At 37.2% G+C, this 8461-nt stretch overlaps 1 pseudogene; it reads left to right on the forward strand.

The window, feature by feature from the left end:
- The first annotated feature begins 5125 nt into the window (after positions 1 to 5125).
- On the forward strand, positions 5126 to 5602 carry LOC132347359 (small nuclear ribonucleoprotein Sm D3-like; annotated as a pseudogene).
- The last annotated feature ends 2859 nt before the right edge of the window (positions 5603 to 8461 follow it).

Here is an 8461-nt window from a genome sequence, read left to right on the forward strand (position 1 = left end):
ATGTAGCATATGACAAAAAATGTTCTTCCTTTTTAAGGCTGAATAATATTCCATTGTATGTATATACCATATTTTGTTTATCCATTTATCTGTCCATGGACAGTTAGGTTGTGTCTTAATCAGGCTGGGGTACTAAAACAAAATACCACAGAATGTGTGACTTAAATAGCTAACATTTCTCACAGTTCTGGAGGCTGAGAAATCTAAGATCAAGGTGCCAGCCTTTAGTGTCTGATGAGGATCCACTTCCTGGTTTACAGATGACCACCTTCTTACTATATCCTTACATGATAGGGAGAGAGAGCTCTGGTTTCTTGATCTTCTTATAAGGGCATTAAGCCAATCCTAGGGCCTCCACCCTCATGACCTCAGCTAAATCTAATTACTGCCCAGAGGCCCCACCTCCAAATATCATCGCATTGGGGATTGAAGCATCAACATATGGGTTTTTGAGGGACACAGACATTCAGTCAATAGCAGGTTGCTTCCACCTTTTGATTATTGTGACTAATGTGAACAAATATCTCTCCTAGATCCTGCTTTCAATTCTTTTGGGTATATACCCAGAAGCGGAATTATTGGATCATATGGTAATTCTATTTTTATTTTTTGAGGAACTGCCATACTGTTTTCCAAAGCAGCTGTGCCATTTTACATTCCCACCAGCAGTGTGCAAGGGTTCCAACTTCTCCACATCCTCATCAACACTTGTTATTTTCTGGTTTTTAGTAGTAGCCATCATAATAGGTATCAGATGATATCTCCTTGTGGTTTTGATTTGCATTTCCCTAATGGTTAGTGATGTTGAACATCTTTTCATGTGCTTATTGGCCTTCAGAATAACTTATTTGGAGAAATGTCTATTCAGTCCTTTACTCATTTTTACATCAGGTCGTTTGTTTTTTTTTTGTTTTCGAATTTCAACAAATTTTAAAGGATTGGAAGCTGCTACAAGTCTATTTTCATTTGCTCTCTATGACAAAGATTGTCTTGAAACAGTGTTTTATCATCTCTCAGGTTCTGATGAGATATAATAAGCCATGATGATAGTATGTACCCTTGATATGATGTGATGAGAATGGCACTTTACCTCTGTGATCTTCCTCTCAAAAAACACACAACCCCAGTTTAATCATGGGAAAAAGTATCAAAGAAATCCCAATCAAGGAGCATTCTACAAACCACGTGACCAGTATTCCTTAAAAGTGTCAAGGTCATTAAAAACAAAGAAAGTCAGAGAAATCATCACAGCAAAGAAGAGCCTGAGGAGACACAACAACTAAATATGATATGGTATCCTGGCTAGATCCTGGTATAGAAGAAGGATGCTAGGCAAAAACTAAGGAAATCTGAATAAAATATGAATTGTAGTTACTAATAATGTCTCAATATTTGTTCATTAGTTGTGACATATATACCATATTAATACAAGATGTTAACTACTGCATAGCACAGGAAACTCTACTCAGTATTCTGTAACAACCTATATGGGAAAAGAATCTGAAAAAGAATGGATATATGTATATGTATAACTGAATCACTTTGCAGTATACCTGAAACTAACACAACGTTGTAAATCAACTATACTCCAATGTAAAATAAAAATTAAATTTAAAAAAAATGTTAATAATCAAGGAAACTGGGGTATATAGAAAGGAACTGTGCTATCTCCACAACTAGAATCTAAAACCTATTTTATTTATCAAAAAATTTCAAAATTATATTTGTCAATGATAGAAAAGGACTGGTTACTTGATTTTTAAAATATAATTTCAACTTTTGAATGATTGTAAAAATGCAAAGTATCTTGTCAATAAGAACTTGAAGACATTGTCATTAAAATGTCTTGATCAAGAAGTACAGACAATTCAAACATTAAACCTGCCCATAGAAGTGCTCTCAAGCTTTTCACTAAAACTTCTGAAATTTTTCATTTGGAAGTTTTATGCAAATTTAATATTTTATATTTTCCTTAATACTTTAGTATTCCACTCTTTCTTATATGAAAAAAATAATGAGCTTTTTCACCAAGCTCCATATAGATATTCTTAAATCCCCTCCAGTTTATTAACATGCCACAGAAATTTTATTGTTTTCTTTGTGTGCATGACCTGAAGTTAGGAAGTACTAACCTAGAGAAACTCTTATACAGGCACATGTGCACCAGGAGATATGTACAAGGATATTTATTCCATCACTGTTTGTAACAATGAAAAGTTAAAAACAACTTGTCCATCAAGGATAGGGTAGATATATGCATTGTGGTGTGTTCCTGCTAAAGAATGCTATGTATACAGGAAGAAAACAATGAATAGAGCCAGAGCTTCATATAAGAATATGGACAAATCCCCAAAACAATGCCAAATGAAACAATCAAGTTGGAAAAAGTTATATACCTTTCATGTAAATTTTGCAAAAAGGAAAAACAATGCTGTATATTTATGGATATGTACATATGTGATAGAAAACATACATGTGAATGATGAGTATCACAACCAGGACAGTGGGTACCTCTGAGAAGAAGGGAATAGGATCTGTAGGCTATTCTGGGGGATTCTACTGTATTTGTAAAGTTTTCTTTCTTAAAAAAAAGATCTGAAGCAAATATGACACAATGTTAAGATATGATAGAATTGGAAGGTAGGTATACCAATCTATTATCCTCTATATTTGTATGCTTGAAATATTTCATAGTGAAACAAAACCCAAAATGCATCCTAAATCTGATCATTCTTTACTTCACTGCTACTGCCACCCTTGTCCTGGATGACCACAGTAGCCCCCTGTCTTTCTATCTTGCTTTCTATCTTGTTCCACTACAATCATTCTCCATGTAACATCCAGAATGATTTTTTATAAATATAAATCTGATCTCACCACCCCCTATTCAAAATCTTTCAACAGGTTTACAGCACTCTAAAAATAAAAATTAAACTCCTTACCGCAGTCCACAGGCCCTGTTTTATCTCCCACGTTTAGCCTTTATTCTTCCTCCACTGTCATTACTTATTCCCTCAAACTGTGGCACTTCTCACTACCTCAAATTATATTAATTCATGGTTTATGGGTACAATTCTTCCCAGAGTCCCCGCCCCCACTGGAATATAAGTTCCAGGACGGCAGGGACTTTGTCCTCCACTGTATCCCCACTGCCAAGAACACCATTTGACTCATATTAAGCATGAAATAAATATTTTCTGGATGAATGAAAAAAATGAATGATTTCATTTTCATTCAAATAGAGGAGGAATAACATTTCAGTGGTTAAAAAAAATGATGTAATCAAATGTATGGAGCCTGAAAATGACAGGGTACACTCTCAACAATGACAACAATTGCTAAGACCCATTAAGCACTCATTATGTGCATTTCCAAGCACTAGAACCACTTACATTTTGGGGTGCGTGTCAGCCTTGCTCTCCTCAGAGGCCCTGCAAACCTGAGACATGGCAACCTCCTTCCTAGCCACAGCTGATTGGATTTGGAGGAGAGGGGACTAAGAAAAACCCATATGTTAGCCAGGGTGAAGCAATCAGGTTCTTTTTCTCGAAAATTTGTCCTGAGTGACGTGTGCGCTAAAGAAGTTTGAAGATGAGTCATGTTAATGGCAGGACATTTTTGAGTGAAAGGAACAGCTGCTGAGGTCCTGAAAGCTGCACTGGTATCTACCCTTTCTGAACCTTGTTTCTGAACCAATGTTTCATTGGCTAATGACAAAGGTTACCCGACTATTCTTCCAGAAAAATCCTCTCCCTTCATTTTTAAAACTAATACAGGTAGGTTACTTTCTTTGTTGATTATTCATTCTCTTAGAAACAAACCAACAACAGCAACAACAAAAATTAACAATCTCTTAATCAGGGAAACTTGACTAGGGCTGTCTTTCCCACACAAGGTCTCATTTCACTATGAGAAGGTATTACTGTTCCCATTTTACAGATGAGGATACAAGGCTTGAACAGGTCCAATACCTTTCCTAAAATCACAGAGCAGTAAGTGATGGGGCAAGATTCCAATCCTGGCCTGTGTGCCTCTGAATGTGGCTGCAGGAATGGCAGCAGGAGGACTGTTCAGAGATAAAGTTAGGAAGACAGGGCACAAATTCTGATACCATTTAGGGTAAATTAGAAAATGACACATAACAGTGAAGGGTAAAAACCAGACTTCATTCTATTTTTGGATAAGATCCAGTAAAAGCTCTCTATTCCTATGTTTCAACAACTGTTGGCAGAGAGAGATTTATACCAACACAGAATGTCTGTATGATTAAAACTTTTTCTCTATCCACTGACAGAGGTGACAGTTTTTAAAGAATGACAGGATACATTCTTTTTAGGTGACATAAAAAATGGAGTTTTAACAATATATATTCAGAGATGAGTTATAGTTGACTGTCAGAGGGTTTGCAGTTAGGCAGGTATCTTTCTTGTCATTCTTGAAAACTCTCCCTCATTCTTGCATGCCTAGAGAAGCTCTGTGGAAGGTGGTTTGACATAAGTGAGGCTGTGAATACAGAATTCCAAGGTGTTTGTATGGGAAGAGGCTAGTGAAGAGAAAGGGATAGGCATTGATGGATTCACACACAACTTGAAGAGCATAATCAATAAAACAAAAAAGTTTATGAATAAAAAACACTCAGAATTCACCCTATAAAACATCCTTGCTCTAAGAGAAAGAACAAGTGGAATAACTCGTTTTCTCCAACTGAAGTTGGACTGTGTTTTTAAACATTTTAGAAATAATATGCCTTAAAAAAAAAGAAATAATATCTCTTGAGAAACAAGAGGTAAGCTTTGGCTCTGTTTCATACACGTCAAATGAAACAACTTGGAAGCATCGATAACGTGGACACCGGACGCAATTTTGCTACTTTGGTGATTATTGAAACAATGTTTTAAAACTCAAGGATAAGAAATTTAACAAATGTTTTATACAAGGAGAGGAAAATAAAAATTTCCTTAGAAAGAGGGGAGTTCTTCTTTTGTCTGTAGGTATGAATAGTATAGGAAGCAATTAATGGACACATTTTTTGAAATGGTTCTGGCAGCGCGGGCGGGTCGTTCGCACACCTGTCCCTGGAGTCGCAAAAGAAAGGGAGGCAGGAGCAGCACACTCTTCCTCAGAGATGTCTATTGCTGTGCGTGTTCAAGTCCTACACGAGGCTGAGGACCACATTGTGAATGTGAGACAAACCCGGCGACGTGTATCGTGGGAAGTTCACGAGGCGGAGGACAACAGGAACTGCCCGATGGGCAAGATCTCAGTCCCCTACGTAGGTGATGGGCGGCTCACCTGGAGTGTACATCCGTGGCAGGAAGATCTGCTTTCTGATCTTGCCAGATTTGCTGAAAAACGCACCCACGTTAAAAAGCATGAAAAAGAAAAACCAAGGCTCGGGGCCAGCCGGTGAAAAACTGCTATTCTGAAGGCCCAAGTGGCCACAGGAGAAAGAGGATGTGGAATGGGATGTGGAAACATCTTCCAAAAGCAAAGATACATTGTTGAAGAGAACTTTGCCCTTATTCTTTCTTTTAGGTTATCTGGGTTGGGGAGTGGTGGTGGTGAAGTGCATGCTTATGTATATGCCCTAGGTTTTCTTTGACATCTTTCTCTTTAGATGAGGAGAAATGTTAAATTTAATAAACATGGCAGTGGGGTTTTTTTTCTTCTTGAGAAAAAGAGATAGGTCTAACCTGGGGCAATTTTGCCCTCCAGGGGACAATCAGCATTTGGCAATGTCTGGTGATATTTTTGGTTGTCACAATTTGGGGGTGCTGCTGGTATCTAGTGGGTAGAGGCGAGGGACCTGCTAGACATCCTGCGATGCTCAGGTTAGCCCCCCACAACAAAGAACTATCTGGCCCCGAATGTCAACAGTGCTGAGATAGAGAGACCCTGCTGTAGCCCAACAAATCTAGCTGGAGAATTTCAGTGAGAAAAAATGGGTTCCTCTCTTAAAGGAAAAAACACATGCTGCTGCCTTTGTGTTTTCTTTCTAAAGTGGTAGCTTTAATTAAAACTGATTTTACCAAAAAAAAAAAAAAAAAAAAAAAAAAAAAAACTGATTTTACCATACGACCCAGCAATCCCACTACTGGGCATATACCCTGAGAAAACCATAATTCAAAATCAGTCATGTACCAAAATGTTCATTGCAGCTCTATTTACAATAGCCAGGACATGGAAGCAACCTAAGTGTCCATCAACAGATGAATGGATAAAGAAGATGTGGCAAATATATACAATGGAATATTACTCAGCCATAAAAAGAAACAAAATTGAGTTATTTGTAGTGAGGTGGATGGACCTAGAGTCTGTCATACAGAGTGAAGTAAGTCAGAAAGAGAAAAACAAATACAGTATGCTAACACATATATATGGAATCTAAGGAAAAAAAAAAAAAGGTAATGAAGAACCGAGGGGCAAGACGGGAATAAAGACACAGACCTACTAGAGAATGGACTTGAGGATATGGGGAGGGGGGAGGGGAAGGGTAAGCTGTGACAAAGTGAGAGAGAGTGGAATGGACATATATACACTACCAAACGTATAATAGATAGCTAGTGGGAAGCAGCCGCATAGCACAGGGAGATCAGCTCGGTGCTTTGTGACCACCTAGAGGGGTGGGATAGGGAGGGTGGGAGGGAGGGAGACGCAAGAGGGAAGAGATATGGGAACATATGTATATGTATAACTGATTCACTTTGTTATAAAGCAGAAACTAACACACCATTGTAAAGCAATTATACTCCAATAAAGATGTTAAAAAAATATTTGAAGAAGAGAAAAAAAAACTAATTTTAAGACAGAGTGAGATGAGATTGGGGAGTGATGTACATGTCAAATTGAGGGATTTGAATGCTCTAGGTCACAGGATTTTGTAGGCAGTAGTGTGATAAGATCTCTATTCTAGAAAACTAACACTGGGAGTAACTCAGGGGTCAAGTGACCTCCAAAGAGGTCCTCTCATTCCTTATAGTCCCTGCCCCATTATCCCTCATCTAGACTACATAGCCTCCTTTGACCTCCCAGCTCCTAGCAGTCACCCTTTCAAAGTCACCTTAATTTCTGGAGAATATTTTCACTGGATATAGAACTCTTAACTTGACAGTATTTTGTTTTCTTTCAGCACTTTAAAGATGTTTTCTATAATCATCTGGACTCAGGTTGTTTCTATGTCTTGGCTACTGTAAATAATGCTGCAATGAATATGGGTGTGTAGATACCTCTTCAGGATAGTGGTTTCATTTCCTATGGATATGTATCCAGAAGTGGAATTGCTATACCGTATGATAGTTCTATTTTTAATTTTTTGAAAAAACCTCCATACCGTTTTCCATAGTGGTTGTACTAGTTTATGTTTTCACCGAGAGTGCAGTTCCCTTTTCTCCATATCCTTATCTCTTGTATTTTTAATAATAACCATTCCAACAGGTGTGAGATGATATACCATTCTGATTTTGATTTGCATTTCCCTTATGATTAATGAGGTTGAGCACCTTTCCACGTACTTGTTGGTCATTTGTATGTCTTCTTTGGAAAAACGTCTATTCAAGTCCTCTGACCATTTTAAAATTGGATTGTTTGGTTTTTTGCTATTGTATTGTGTGAGTTCCTTACACATTTTGTATATTAACCCCTTATCAGAAAGATGGCAAGTATTTTCTTACATTCCATAGGTTGCCTTTTCTTTTTATCAATCATTTCTTTTGTTGTGCAGAAGCCTTTAGTTTGATATAATCCCACCTGTTCATTTTTGCTTTGGTCATGTGTGCTTTTGGTGTTATATTGAAAAAAAATACATCATTGCCAAGACCAACGTTAAGGAGCTTTTTCCCTAGGTTTTCTACTGGGACTTTTATGGTTTCAGGTCTTACATTTAAGTCCTTAATCCATTTCAAGTTAGTGTTTGTGAGTGGTGTAAGATAAGGGTCCAATTTAATTTTTTTGCATGGGAATATCCAGTTTTCCCAACACTATTTATTGAAGAGACTATCCTTTACCCATTGAGTATTCTTGGCTTCCTTGTCAAACATTAGTTGACCAAAAATGTATTTCTTAATGTGTGCTCAGTTGGAAACATTTGAAAGCCAGTGGTTATGTGGAGAAAATTCTTTAGAAAAACTTATATTACATTTGGCAATAAGTCAAAAGATAGTACAGCATATCCTTTCAATGTCATACTAGAGCAGTGTTTAAGAGGCCCAACTGCTTTCCAAAGGGACTTTTTGCAATGATGGAAATGTTCTATATCTGTGTTGTCCAATATATTAGCCATTAGCTACATATGACAATTGAATACGTGAAATGTGGCTAGTGTGACTGAGGAACTGAATGTTTAACTTTATTTAATTTTAATTAGTTAAAATTTAAATGTAAATGGCCAAAACTAGAGGAATGTTTCTATGTCCTTTAGAAAAGAAAATGTCAAGATTTTACTGCCCTGTAGAACATTAACTAA

Source organism: Balaenoptera ricei, chromosome 14, assembly GCF_028023285.1.
Source record: "Balaenoptera ricei isolate mBalRic1 chromosome 14, mBalRic1.hap2, whole genome shotgun sequence".
Taxonomy (NCBI): Eukaryota; Metazoa; Chordata; class Mammalia; order Artiodactyla; family Balaenopteridae; genus Balaenoptera; species Balaenoptera ricei.